At 31.7% G+C, this 15,366-nt stretch overlaps 1 long non-coding RNA gene across 1 annotated transcript in view; it reads right to left on the bottom strand.

The window, feature by feature from the left end:
• LOC136829137 (uncharacterized) overlaps window positions 1-15,366 on the bottom strand; it is a 170,016-nt gene that overhangs the window by 34,094 nt on the left and 120,556 nt on the right. The window contains exon 5 of the long non-coding RNA XR_010850311.1: window positions 10,867-10,934. This is a non-coding gene — a long non-coding RNA (uncharacterized lncRNA). The remainder of the gene's footprint in view (window positions 1-10,866; window positions 10,935-15,366) is intronic.

The following is a 15,366-nucleotide window of genomic DNA, read 5'->3' as shown; positions in this document are numbered from 1 at the left end:
TTTCGCCATTGGTTTTTTAATCGAGCCCACGAGAAGACAAACTTATTATTAACTAAAAAATTCGCCTTCGGGTAACATATATGAAAATATATTATTTCCCAGGTAGTGCGAGTTGAATATTAAAGGACATCTGTAGTTTAATGCTTGTATATGAATTACGGCGACGTGATGAAATATATATATATATATATATATATATATATATATATATATATATATATATATGTGTGTGTGTGTGTGTGTGTGTGTGTGTGTGTATGATTTAGTGTCCGTTCATTTCAATAAAATAATTCAAATTGAGAATATCAAAATTATGCTCTTTATCTGGTTACATCACGTAATACAAAACATAATAAAAAAGAAAAGCAACAGGAAAAAAACCCTTTCAAAAGTATGCTATAACTCCCAACTTTGAAAAATAAAGAAAACGAAGTAAAATTGTTCTCTGAAATTTATTTATTGCTAAACGTTTGTCTTTTAAACGCCAGAGCTATCAAACCGACCGAGAGGAAAAAGTTATAGGCTCACTAATATTTCATTTTTACAGATCATTACTGATGTTGTGTCGAAAGAGGGAATTGTAATTGATATATCGATAATGGACTTTTACTGTCGTAAATAATATTGTTTATAAATAGTCAGAGGAGAAATGGGTCGTTTGAGGAGATCAAAATAAACCTATTTCCTTTCATAGTGGTTCATCTAGAGGGATCCCAACAAAATGGTCACTCCCACATTTATCTTTTAACTGTTAGAATGTGAATTAAATCCATATGCAAGGAACTACGATAAGGTCAGCTGCTTCAAAAAACCTCAAGTAGATCTCGTGAACAGCAGGTCATTCACCTGTTTTAACTGGGTCGCACGCTTCGTGGATATTGAGAACTTTCATCTTCTGTGCCTCTTTGAGATCCTATATCCAACGCTTTCTATGTCAGTTCCTCCTCTTCCCTCTTAGCATTTCTGAGTTTCACACTCTCTTCACAGCGCCGAGTTTTCTCATTGGGCGGGTGGGTATCGTTCTCAGCTAGCACTCTGCTGAGAACGGATTCGATTCTCCGACCGGCCAATGAAGAATTAGAGGAATTTATTTCTGGTGATAGAAATTCATTTCTGGTTATAATATTGTTCGGATTCCACAACAAGCTGTAGGTCCCGTTGCGAGGTAACCAGTTGGTTCTTAACCACGCCAGCCCTAGGAGAGCTGTCAATCAGCTCAGTGGTCTGGTTAAACTATGGTATACTTAACTTCTTCACAGCGCTAGTGTCATACTCTCTCTTCACATAGGCAAACGATTCCATGATGCACAGCTTTCCTTCCACCTGTTCTGGCAGTTCTTCGACCGTCTATTCTGTGTATTTCAAATTTTTCACTATTTCAAATATGACAGCATATGCGATATATACTTAAATAATTCATCTTAGCACTCTCAACATTTATTTTCATTATATTTTTGATCTCCACACTTCACTTCGCTAAATGAGATTTAGCTTAATGATCCTTTAATCTATTCACCTGTCAATAGACCACCCATGTCTCTTATCAATCTTGTGCTCACACCCTGATAGCTTCTTTGATTCACCTATCCTGTGATTCAACTCTCCTCTCATCCTATCATCAGTTGCATTTACTTCCAAATTCCCATAGAAATCAACTGCTTCCAATCTTCCATCATCCATGTCCACATTCAGCGTCGTGTTTCGATTCAGTTGTCGTTGCGAAAGATGACGTGTTAACAAGTGAGGGAACGGTTTCCGTTTGCCTTCGTAACCTCACCCTTGCTCAAATTGACTCACACCCTCCTCCCCCTCTTACGAACCCTCTAAATCTGTGACTAGTTCTTTCTCCTTCTTTGGCATTAGAGTCCCTTATATATCGTGATTACCGGAATTCGATAAACATTCAGACATAAAGGCAAGAGAAGAATGTAAATCTAAACTTACCGTAATAGGTTTTGTGAATGGATTCATAAACTAACATCAAGGGACTGAGATTTACGGGAGCAAAACCGAACCAAAGTTTTATTATCAACAGGAAGCCATTTTTCATCTCACATGGAAGGTCGTAAGTCCTCTATTCATATAAATGGTTGCATATTTCATAGACTTTTATGCTTACATGAGGACAGTATCGCCAGAGATATATTGCGTAGTACCCAACAAAATTATTAAAACTCCATTATTATTATTATTATTATTATTATTATTATTATTATTATTATTATTATTATTATTATTATTATTATCGTGCTGACAGTAATGACCTAATTCAAGGTAAACAGTTGTGCAAAAGAGGTGCAACAAAAGCATATATATATATATATATATATATATATATATATATATATATATATATATATATATATATATATATATATATATATATATATATATATATATATATAACGAAATGCCATAAAACAATTGATCATAAATTAATGCTGCTCCCAATATACCATTAAACGCTGATTTTAAACAGCTTTTAAAATTTGTAGAATCTAGAACCTAACAAGGCAGCTTTAAATCAATGATAAAAAGTCTTCATCTTTTGAAATAGCGCAAAAATTCGCAGCATTTATACAGCATCGACTACAGGTTTAGAACCTGAAAGGAAAAACCTTCCTCAAATATTTCAGATTAATATCATTGTTAGTTGTAGGTGATTACGATAAATATTCAGACCGCAATTTCATCGAGAGAGTGGATTACTAGGTAATACAGTCATCGGTGTGTTTGGTTTTTATGTCATGAAGAGACGAGCTGTCGACTTTAGGGAAAGGTTCCTTCTTCGGGCAATATTCCAAGGAATTGAATTGTAGGTCGAGTAACGGTGTTTATATATATATATATATATATATATATATATATATATATATATATATATATATATATATATATATATATATATATATAAAATATATATACATGAGTTAAAAATAAATTTTTAACTCATATATTGAAAAGTGTGGACTTTATATATATTATATATAAATATATACACACTGTGTGATTTATAATATATTATATATATTACCAGAGCATATATATATATACATATATATAATATATACACACTCATTGTGTGTAAATAACATATCTTCAAGTCTCTCTATATATTGAAACTCCTTTAATGTCAAGTCATCATTAATCGGTGCTTCTTAATATATGATTATAAACTTTGAGAGCATTACTTCCGTTAAACCACACACAAGATTTAAATTTCGAGAGCATTACCAGAGAATTACCCAACACTAAACACACACTATTGTATATATATATATATATATATATATATATATTTAATATATCAAGTATCATTATTTTATATGCTTATATAATATATGATTATAAATATATATTGCCCCCATATATATACAATATATATATAAATACTCTAGGAGAAATATATATATATATATATATATATATATATATATATATATATATATATATATATATATATATATATATATATATATATATATATATATATATATATATATATATATATATATATATATATATATATATATATATATATATATATATATATTTATATATATATATATATATATATATATATATATATATATATATATATATATATATATATATATATATATATATATATATATATATATATATATATATATATATATATATATATATATATATATATATATATATATATATATATATATATATAGAGAGAGAGAGAGAGAGAGAGAGAGAGAGAGAGAGAGAGAGAGAGAGAGAGAGAGAGAGAGAGAGAGAGAGGTTTATAAAACGCCGGCTGAATAATGCGATGCAAAAACTTCTAGAACTTACCCTGAAATACGAAAGTTAGAGGCAATTATCATCAAACCTCAATCTCTGAAATGAGGACATGAGAAAGAAATTAAAACTTATGACGGAGAATTAAAAGTTGGGTTATTAATTAATTTAAACAAGATGCAAAGTGACGTATAATGACGAAGCCGAAGAAATTAATGGAATTTCTAATATCAAAGACATGAGTGACTGACTACACTGTGTGCTTACCAGGAATTATAATTCGCTGTGAGTCTTGGTTAAATATGTAAATGAATGTGGGGTATTCAAATTATGCAATTTCCGTATTTATGAGTTTATCAGGTAAGGGTTTAGTTAGGTCATAGGTTATATTCTTGACACAGTCACCTATTTTGACACCGAATTTACAACCTTTCATTATTAGTTTTGGTATGTGAAGCACAGCTAACAATGTTTTAATCTCTTCCTCTCCATTGGGGGGGAAGAGAAAGAAGATGAGGTAAGAACGAAACTTTTCAGAAGAAATGCTATACAAGGTTCCTTATCTGACACAATGATAAATGATGATTCCTTTATAACTAATGTGGAAAAAGAAATGTATTGCATCAATTTCATTTTTTCCAAATGCTGAATTAATTATAATAAACAATCAATTGATGTATATACTTAAGGACAACTCACAGCGGGTGAGAAAATGTCAGAGAGAAATGAACTGGCGGAGTGAGACTAAAAGGGTCATTAGGATATTAGTCATTCCATTATTTATCATTGGCAACCAAGAAATATTTCCATTATTTCTTACACAAAATTCTTCTATAAAAAAGACAAACAATGATTTTTATGAAAAATCACGGAATTACACATTGGGAATTTTGGAGAACTTCGGATTTTGCGAACTTATGTTTAAAAAAGAAATTCCAAATCAGTAATAGTTTTTCTACGCTTGGCGTTTCTTTTGACGTGGCATAACAACAAAAAGAAGCATTATGGAAATATTCTGGCTATTCTATACACTATCTCTCTTGTGATAATCCATTGATTGAAGATACGCGGAATAACGCTGTCGACCCCACGTCAAGATAATAATGGTTTGTGCTTAAGGTCACCGGAGAACGTAAAAGTAATACGATACATCATTTCCTTTATTGAATTCGAGAGCTCAAGTTGATGGAGAGTGTCTCAGTACAATTAACATTTATAGCTTTAACGAACACTTAGGTATAAACACAAGGTGACACAGAGTATTATTCTTAGAATTTCCTTGGGCTATGTCAGAGCTCTCCTAGAAATAGAAATTATAAAGAAATAAAAGGTATTGAGATAGAAAAAAGTTGACATAAACCTCCTCTCTCATGGTCTCCGGATCTCTCTCTTAAACATAAATACAGATACGAAACACCATGCTTACATTTAATTTACTCGGTGACGGACCTTCACTTTCGTTTGAATACGTGGATTACTGATAACCTTAGCTAACAGTATATTCAGCAAACGACAAAAAAGGATACATTCTAAATTGACAGAAAAACAGAAACCAAGACAGAGGAAATTATATTGAGTCTCCGGGGAACAACTGGTGGTTAATGGACATGCAATGGACGCGTGAACATCCTGGAAACTTAATTAGCCACAGACGTAAGCCAATTCACCCAGCCTGAGTAAGGTCTGAATTGTTGAGACACATCATTAACTACCTACAGATTAATGGAGGTTGCTTTGGATTTGACGGCAATTGCTTGTGTGAGCAATATTAGTGTATATAAAATATATAATATTTTATAGTTATGCCATAATATTCTTAGGAATCTTACGAGATTATATCGTCTGAAATTAAATGAATCTCCCTCTCTGGAGCTTATGCGGACTATTTTCGATATTGTACTCTCTAACTCACTGCTTAAGTCAATGGAGTATAATGGGTTTGAAAGGAAAGTGCTTAAAATGTTCCTGCGCCCTTATATTAGGAACTAATCGACGGAATGAAGATGGAATCATGTCTCTTTGTCTATATGTGGAAGGCGGGACCTATAGAAGCCACCAGAAGCCAGGAATTCATGCCATATACGCGGAAGACAGCTTCGTCCCCATCAGAACAAGTAAGTATATCTTAGTTTAACCAGACCACTGAGCTGATTAACAGCTCTCCTAGGGCTGGCCCGAAGGTTTAGATTTATTTTACGTGGCTAAGAACCAACTGGTTACCTAGCAACGAAACCTACAGCTTATTGTGGAATCCGAACCACATTATAGCGAGAAATGAATTTCTATCACCAGAAATAAATTCCTCTAATTCTTCATTGGCCGGTCGGAGAGTCGAACGCTGGGCCAACAGCGTTCTAGCCGAGAGCTCTACCCACCCCTCCAACGAAGAACGTTCCCATCAGAACAGATGATGAACAGAAGCTTACCAACTTGCCTAACGAAGTCAGCAAGGACAAGACATATAGTGTCCTCATTCATATGAGAGGTACATCTTCGGCGGCTACGTCAGGAGGGCTCCCTTCCACTGCAGAATCTAGGAAGATGTTCGTTCAGAACTGGGACAAGTGAGATTTGAGCTGACATTTAATGAATGCCCAGAAACACATAGAAGACATCCTGATGAAGGAAATGGACGAAATAAAAGACACGGGGAAGAAACACCATAAAAACAAAAACAAAAACTGAAACCATCTATCATGGACCCAAGTAAGGGACCACCTGCACACCAGAAATAGATACCCTTTGTTGAATGATCTTTTACGGAGTAGCACCGAAGAGACCATCTGAAAGCAACCTTGCTGCCGACCCTCTGATGACCAAGGACTCGAGGATATACTTGGTTTACGATTTTAGATGTCTAAGAGAAGCATGCAAACCTCGACAAACTACGCTGGCAAAACGCTGGCAACCCTAACGAGGCAAGGGTTTTAAATGCCTCCTGGCAATTTTATGCCGTTTGATAATGTATATGAAGATGCAATGCATTACTACCCTAATGCTATTCTCGTTGCATTGTAATTCCATTTTATCTATTAATTAATTTATTTTTTTCTTTTTAATAAGTGAGATCTCTTCTTTCTGTATTTCCCTTTACCTTCTCTTACTTCCTAGTGAGCACCATATTCTTATAAAGCTTGAATTTCAGGTCATTGGCCCCTGTGGGCGTCTTCATATGAATAAGGTTCTTCTTCTAATTAATAATAATAATAATTAATATAATAAAAATAATAATAATAATAATAATAATAATAATAATAATAATAATAATAATAATAATAATAATAATAATAATAATAATAATATCAGCAGTGATTTTTATATCACCCTGATAAGACAACGGGAGGTAATTTTTCATGCCTGAATAGTCTTCACCACAAAGCATATTCATTGATGATATCATGTAAGAATCTTCCGTTCTTACAACCTTATCGTGACTTGCTGTAAATGACAATATCAGTAGTCCTTACCTCTTATTATTTTTTTAGAAATATAAACTTTTCTTTCTGATTAAAATGATTACTTGAATTTTAGAAAATTTACACAATACAGGATTAACCCATTTATCTTGTATCCTCACTTGTAGCGAATAAATTTTAGAATGATTGTATGAGCAAAGTTTCCCAGGCTAATGTTGCTTTCAGAATGCGAAATCCTGTACAGTTTCGAAGACTTCTCTTCTACGTTTGGATACTGACGAATATCCCCGTGCAATTTCGCTGTAGTATTCAGTTATTTTGCCTTCATATATTTTCTAACGGCCTTTCTGTCACACTTTAGTTTTGCAGTATATTCACAAAAACGGAACCTCTGGCAAAATCTTGGCAAGTTTATTACCTATTCATACTATATATATATATATATATATATATATATATATATATATATATATATATATATATATATATATATATATATATATATATATATATATATATATATACATTATATATATATATATATATATATATATATATATATTTATATATATATATTTATATATATATATTTATATATATATATTTTATATATATATATATATATATATATATATATATATATATATATAAATTATATATATATATATATATATATATATATATATATATATAATATATATATATATATATATATATATATATATATATATATATATATATATATATATATATATATATATATATATATATATATATATATATATATATATATATATATATATATATATATGCATATATATAGTATATGCAGAGTATACAGGAACTGATGTGACAGATAAAACGATGCGTCGGGAAAGAGTTGCTCCTTAGGAAAGAGATATCAGTTAGGACCTGCCAAGCTGTCTATGCATAAGCTATAGCAGTCATTAATAAAGGAACAGAATAGAAAGAAACAGCGCAGGAAGACAAAATATTAGCAGTACAACAGAGTTGTCGCTGGAAGATAGGCAATAATTTATCATCTTTCGGCCCTACAAATGGAAGTCGCTGTTTGGTAAGAAAAACAGAAAAAAAAAACGTAATTCGTATATAAATTTGGCTGTTTCCTCAGTGTTTTTAGTTAAGAGACCTTAAAAGCTGGTAAGTTGTAATCCAGGTTCTGGTTTTACTATTCTCGGGGCTATAGGAGAAAACAAGCAACTGTGATAAAAAAAATCAAGATGAGAAAGTTTTACATTGCGTTATGATGTTCGACATATTAGAGGAAAACAAAGCATATTATCCAATGGCAAAAAGACCCACCGAAAACTATCTGCCGTTGCAATGTCAGGAAAATAATTTGGAGATGTGTTTCTTGTACCAAGAGGTTTGTTATATTAGGACAGATAGCTGGAATTAAATTTGTCATTACACATATTTTCATTTCACCGCGTGTTGCTGTAGCAATCATATTAACTTTTCTTCTTTTAGATTTTTCCAAAAACTGTATCTTTTTTATGGAAAGAGTATGGGATAATAACTTATTTAGGAACGTTAAGAACACTCTTTTTGGGGGTGGGGGTGGAGAGGATTGCGGATAATAGTGAGATATTTTTTGTTATTAATATTCGTTATGCTACTTCACTTTAGAGTACCGTAAATATAACTTGTTCACAATAAGCGTGTATTAATTTTTATTATAAACAGCAAGTCCAGAATGACGTAGGAGAACAAAAGAAGAATTGTACATAAAATTGTATCTGCAATCGGCTTTATAATGATATCCGTTTGAAAGTGTAACATCTTGGCGTTGACGCTCATTCCTCGTTATGTTTTGTCATATTTCTAAGTGTAAGTCACATAGATTATCTTATGTTTTTGCTTTATACTTAAAGCCAATGAAAAATAAGGGCATTATTTGATTCAAGATACCTTATAAGCGGCAAATACATCTTCATATCATCTAACCAGATGGCGATACTGAATGATTATAACATACCTTCGTTAATTTTTATTCAGATTTTACTGCAGTAAGAATCTAAAAAATTATATTGTGTTATTATAATGTTAAAGTTACAAGGAATCTCTATTTAATTGTAATGAGAGCTGTCCCAAACTAATTATAATGAATCTAGCAAAATCGATTGATTCTTCAGTAGTAAGTGATCAGGTACCGCCATAAAAAATGCAGAGAGAGAGAGAGAGAGAGAGAGAGAGAGAGAGAGAGAGAGAGAGAGAGAGAGAGAGAGAGGAGCATTACTAACATTATAGAAAGAAAGAAAAATATTATTCAAACCATAATAAGAATAGAAGCATTTATGCTTGCATATCACGTCCAGCAGCGAAAAGCAAACAAACATATCCGAGCCCTAAATCAAATGCACTTTTATCGACATTGAAGAGACGGTTGCATTGCTTGTATTTCATTTTTTCACCAACAGTGTCAGTAACTCCACCAATTCACCCATGCATTGAAATTCATAGAATACTGGATTTTGCTAAAATACGAGCGTTCTGGTTTTGTGTAAGTTTCATCTACAACTTCAAAGTAAAGCTTTGACCAGGGGGTTCTATATAAGACTAAATCAGCATTGTTACGGATATATTTTTATAATATTATAATTGTTATTACCAATAATCTTTACTTTTTTTATAAGGAATAGACCACTCTGGATACTGAAATTTTGAGAGTATTTGAGGAGTAAAACTATGAAAATAAATAAATGTGTGTCCCTTTATTCTGTATAAAACATGATAGAATTTATTGTGAAAATTAATTCAAGAGATAGTTTTCTTTATAAGTGAAGCGTGAAATGAAATCATAGAAATCGCAATAAATTTTGTCATTTATACTTCCAATCAACAGACTCTAGAGCACCGTCAAATAAACTAAAATTATCATTCAAACGATTTGATAACATAAACCAAAGTCGATGAAACAATAACTTCTTCTCTAAATGGTGTGCGACAATTCGTAAATTTACGCGATTCATGTAAAAATACATAGCATTAACTAAAGCGGCTTCATTACAAGACCTAAGTATTTTGGATGGTTTATTATTTGCCCCTAAGCGGCCTATGTGCACAGTTGGTTACAAGACTTGCCTCACCGAAATAGATCACCGGTGGCGTCATGAAGTTTAGGCCTGTTTCCAGAAAAATGCCTCGTCCCTCGGAAGACTAATGGCTTACCAATAACCCCACATAGCTTTAAAATGAAAAGTTCACTTTTCTTTTAAACCAAGCCGGGAACTATCCTGTCTATTTTTGCATTTCTTTAAAGAAAAATCCCTTTGTGTTCAGTCTCTTCGTTAAAAGTGGATCCTAAAGGCTTTTGCGCCCGGTTCCTTAAGGCGAAAGTTGATTAATTCAATTCCTTTCAAGACGGAATATATTCCACACCTACTCGCTCCTCTTTCTTGCTGCTGAAAGTGATAATTGTATATGTTATTTTAATTTTAATCTCTCTCTCTCTTCTCTCTCTCTCTCTCTCTCTCCTTATACACACAGTGTATATATATATATATATATATATATATATATATATATATATATATATATATATATATATATATATATATATATATATATATATATATATATATATATATATATATATATATACATACACATACATGTATATGTACTGTATATATACATAGATATTTTTCCTTACCTGATGATGCTAGATTGAGAGATGAACTAGACACAGACCATATGAAGCAAAGAAGTGGCAGGATCTCTCTGCAAAAAAATTTGGAAATGTTTTAGAGATTTTTGAGCGAACACTCGTCTACAAGATTAAAGTGTTCATTTTAAAAGATAATTAGAGAACACTAGAAGAGACTACGAATGCATACGTGTAAGATACTTAAAGCTTTTAGGCTTTAATTAAGAGGTTTGTTTAGGTGAGAAGACGGATCGTAAAGTTTTGAAGTTGCTTGTTTAGACGGACTTAATGGGCGACTGTTGGATGGAAAAAAAGTTGATACATTTCAAAGTTCTTGGGAGGAAGGAGGGAGAAATGGTGGGGGGGAGGGGGAGGGGAGTGAATGGTTTGATTCTTTGAAGTGGAAGGAATGCAGGAACAGAAATGCCTCAGGAGCCAAGATGTGCTGGAACATAGAAGATGGAGGTGAACAGCGTCTTGACTCTCATTACTGACAGAAAATATATTGAATACCAGTGACGTATGTGAAAATATATTTGTTACGGATGCGCCTCCTCATCTAAAGTATAGTTAGTTTTTGTTTTCATGTAAGATTAAATATACTTTAAACGGTATTTCCTAGAAAATCTTATATTATAATTCTTAATTGTGCAAAATTCACTTAAACAGATATAAATGTATGCTCGAATGATGAGATCTGTGGTCACTGCCTGCAAGCAAAAACAAAACTCGACAGTAAAATGGATTTTGGCCACAGTATTAATAATGACAAAAATGTTTAAATACATTAAATCATTAAACAAACAAATAAATAATTAAATAAATAAATAAATAAACAGGCATCAAGCGTTAAAATTCCGTCAAGTGTCGCACGAACCAATGATCCCTTAATCCATGAAATGTGTAAATTAATCCTAAACAAATGTGAAACAGCCGGTCTGAAGAGGCATTGAATGGGGTTTCATTAGGCAATATTCCAACAGGTTGCTGACAATAAGTACCATCGATATTCAGGCCAAGGTTAGATATTCTTGAGCTTCAGGACTGCGATGAAATCGTTTTGGAAATTTATGGTTAAATACACTCGGACAGCTACCGATTTATATCTGTCTGTCTCTCTCTTTCGTACTCCTCCTCCTACTCTCTCGCACTCTTTCTGCATGTCTCTCTTAATTTTATATGCATAACACACACACACACACACACATATATACATATATTATATATATATATATATATATATATATATATATATATATATATATATATATATATATATATATATATATATATATATACACATTTACATATATATATATATATATATATAATATATATATATATATATATATATATATATACATGATTTACATATATATATATATATATATATATATTATATATATATATATATATATATATATATATATATTTATACATATATATACATATATTTATATATATATATATATATATATATATATATATATATATATATATATATATATATATATATATATATATATATATATATATATATATATATATATATATATATATATATATATATATATATATATATATAATGAGTGTGTGTGCGTGCGTGAGTCGATTAGGAAAATGAATACTGGGTATAAATTCGAACCGGGCCTTTAGTTTCTCGAGACATCTTGTCGCTGATCTGCGTTGACATGAGTTACAGCTAAGTTAAAGTAGAAATTTTCAGAATTTATACTATACTCACAATGACAATGAACATCAAGACAACTGAAAAACAAATATTCACATCTGACAACTGGGAAAAAAGAAGGACGGATCAGAGACTCGTTAGAGCTTGAGGTCAATCCTTTACTACTATTCTCTGAAGGTGAGCTCATTTTACATATTTCTGTTGAAATGAACGGATCAAGTTTATACATTCATTAACAGTTGTTCATATTCTCACAAGACCTTCTTTCATAAAACTGGGCTCTTTGATGTTTCTGCTGCGTTATTGGAACAAACTATCGTTGTTGAACCTGTCGAATTCATTGGATGATTGCTTTTATTAACATAACGGAAATTGCACCGTTCGCCTGTGCATTAATACATATTTCTAATGATGTTATGTTCTCTACTCCAAACTGGGTAATCACTGGAAAAAGAGGATTTGGAATAATTTATTTTCACCTCTGTTAATCCCTCCAACGTGACTAAGCCAAATATAATCGAATGGCTTCTGGGAACGAATCTCTTGGGATCACAAAGATCACAGAGAAATACATCAAAGTAAGAACTTCTTAGGAATTCCTCAAATGACAGCCCACTAACCCTCTGATCTTTTCCTCTCAGGTGAGCCACCTTTCTGTTTTCAAGGCCATCTTACACGATTTTAACGAAATACAATTTTTTTTCTTCACTAGATGAAGGTAGGAGTTATTACAAGAAAACGTGATTTTAGTTACTAGTGAATAAAATATTCTAGTTATATACATGAGTATATAAATTTCCGTGTAAATATGTGAACGAGTTGGTTTTGAGGTTTAGAGAAACAGTCGGGTGTAGCAATGATTGTTAATATGGTGGGTAGAGGAGCAGAAGCAATTGTTCCCCATAGGTATTTGAAAGTAGAGATATCGGATGAAAGTAGGGTCGAAGAGTTGAGTTATGGGGTAGGTTGACTGTGGATGATAGTAGGATTGTTTCATAAGATTAGGAGATAATCTGTGGTGTCTATGTGTAATTTTCGAATATATATATATATATATATATATAATATATATATATATATATATATATATATGTATATATATATATATATATATATATATATATATATATATATATATATAAAGACAAAATCCATGAAGGAAAGAGAAACAATGGAGTGCTGCAAGGCCTTTTCGACTTATAGGCCTTGACTCAGCAGACTATAAGTCGAAAGGCCTTGCAGCACTCCATTGTTTCTCTTTCCTTCGCAGATTTTGTCTTTATTTATATATTCATCACGTTCCATATTTTCTTGATTCAGTTATACATACACACACACACACACACACACACACACACACACACATATATATATATATATATATATATATATATATATATATATATATATATATATATATATATATATATATATAGAGAGAGAGAGAGAGAGAGAGAGAGAGAGAGAGAGAGAGAGAGAGAGACTGTTGGTTGAGCCGATTCTCTTTTATGGAAGTATTGTTGATGTTGATTAAGTATGAAATAAAAATTTTTTCAAACTCTGGATAATTGTTTTCATTATATGTGTCATGGATATAACTAGAGAAAGAAGTAGAAAGTTTTTGCGTATTGAAAGGGTCGTTCAAGCTCTTTAGATTTCAAAATTGCAAACCTAATGCTTGTAGTGCTGTTGCTGAGATTCCGCGGAAATTTATTACTTCGTACAGAACTAAGGTAATGTACAATATAGTAATCTGGATAATAATTTCTCCATATCTATTCCTGAGCCTGTTTGCAATATTGCAACGAAAGTGTGCGCATCGTAAAATACCTCGTTGTGCTATGAGTAAGTAAACTGTTCCTCGTTGTGCTATAAGTAAATTGTTTGGAAAACACTTCTAACTGGAAAAAAATATGCAGATTTTCCAGAGTCATAAAAACAGATACGATGGAAATGCAACAGATTCTGCTTCGAAAAAAATACGGGCATCCTAACATTCCTATACTAAACAGTTGCATTCAGTTCACGGAAAACTCTTTCTGTGCCAAATAAAGATAATAGCGAATAGCAAACCGGTATAGTAAACAATATAGGTTGTCGCTGACCTGCGTTGACATGAGTTACAGCTAAGTTAGGGTACAAAATCAATTCAATTACTGCAGATCAGGTCTTTTAAAAATAATAAGAATCCTGAAATTTAATGTCTTGAAACTGAATTTTCTTGCTTTGAGACTATCACCATATCGGAGTTTGAGCTCTATACTGATACTGTGATAAGTATGATGTTTTTCCCTTATAAACGAGGAAAGATACAGACATGCTGCAGTTACTTGAGTAATAGATTTAACTACATAAACACGACGACTTTAAAAAGGCTTCAAATCAATTGTAATTAAAGTTTCTTTGAAGGTTACTTTGATACTTTTATAATGATTTTTAACTAGAATTTGAAAACTCATAGTGTAGGAAGGTTTCAGATGCCTAGTGTAAATAACATTAGGAAGACTAAGGTACCCAGTCCTAAGGCGAGGCTAAGTTTTCTAAGTAAGAGAACTTGGTATGCAGTGGAACAGTGTTTTACATCCTTAAATATCGGGAGCTTCTTAGGATCAATGAAATAGGTGTTACTTAAGAGAGACCCATCAGAAAAATTTTGGACGCTTGCGTGCTTTACAAGTTATGGTATACTCGTAATACAATACTGCTGCATTTATTCTTTTCATAACCAACAGCTTTTTCGACTATCCATGGACCATTTCAGAGCTAATCTAGATTTACAGTGGAATTATTTGATAACATATGGCATAGTTCGGCCA

The sequence above is a fragment of the Macrobrachium rosenbergii genome, chromosome 44 (genome assembly GCF_040412425.1).
Source record: "Macrobrachium rosenbergii isolate ZJJX-2024 chromosome 44, ASM4041242v1, whole genome shotgun sequence".
Taxonomy (NCBI): Eukaryota; Metazoa; Arthropoda; class Malacostraca; order Decapoda; family Palaemonidae; genus Macrobrachium; species Macrobrachium rosenbergii.
This window is presented reverse-complemented; position numbering and strand designations above follow the sequence as displayed.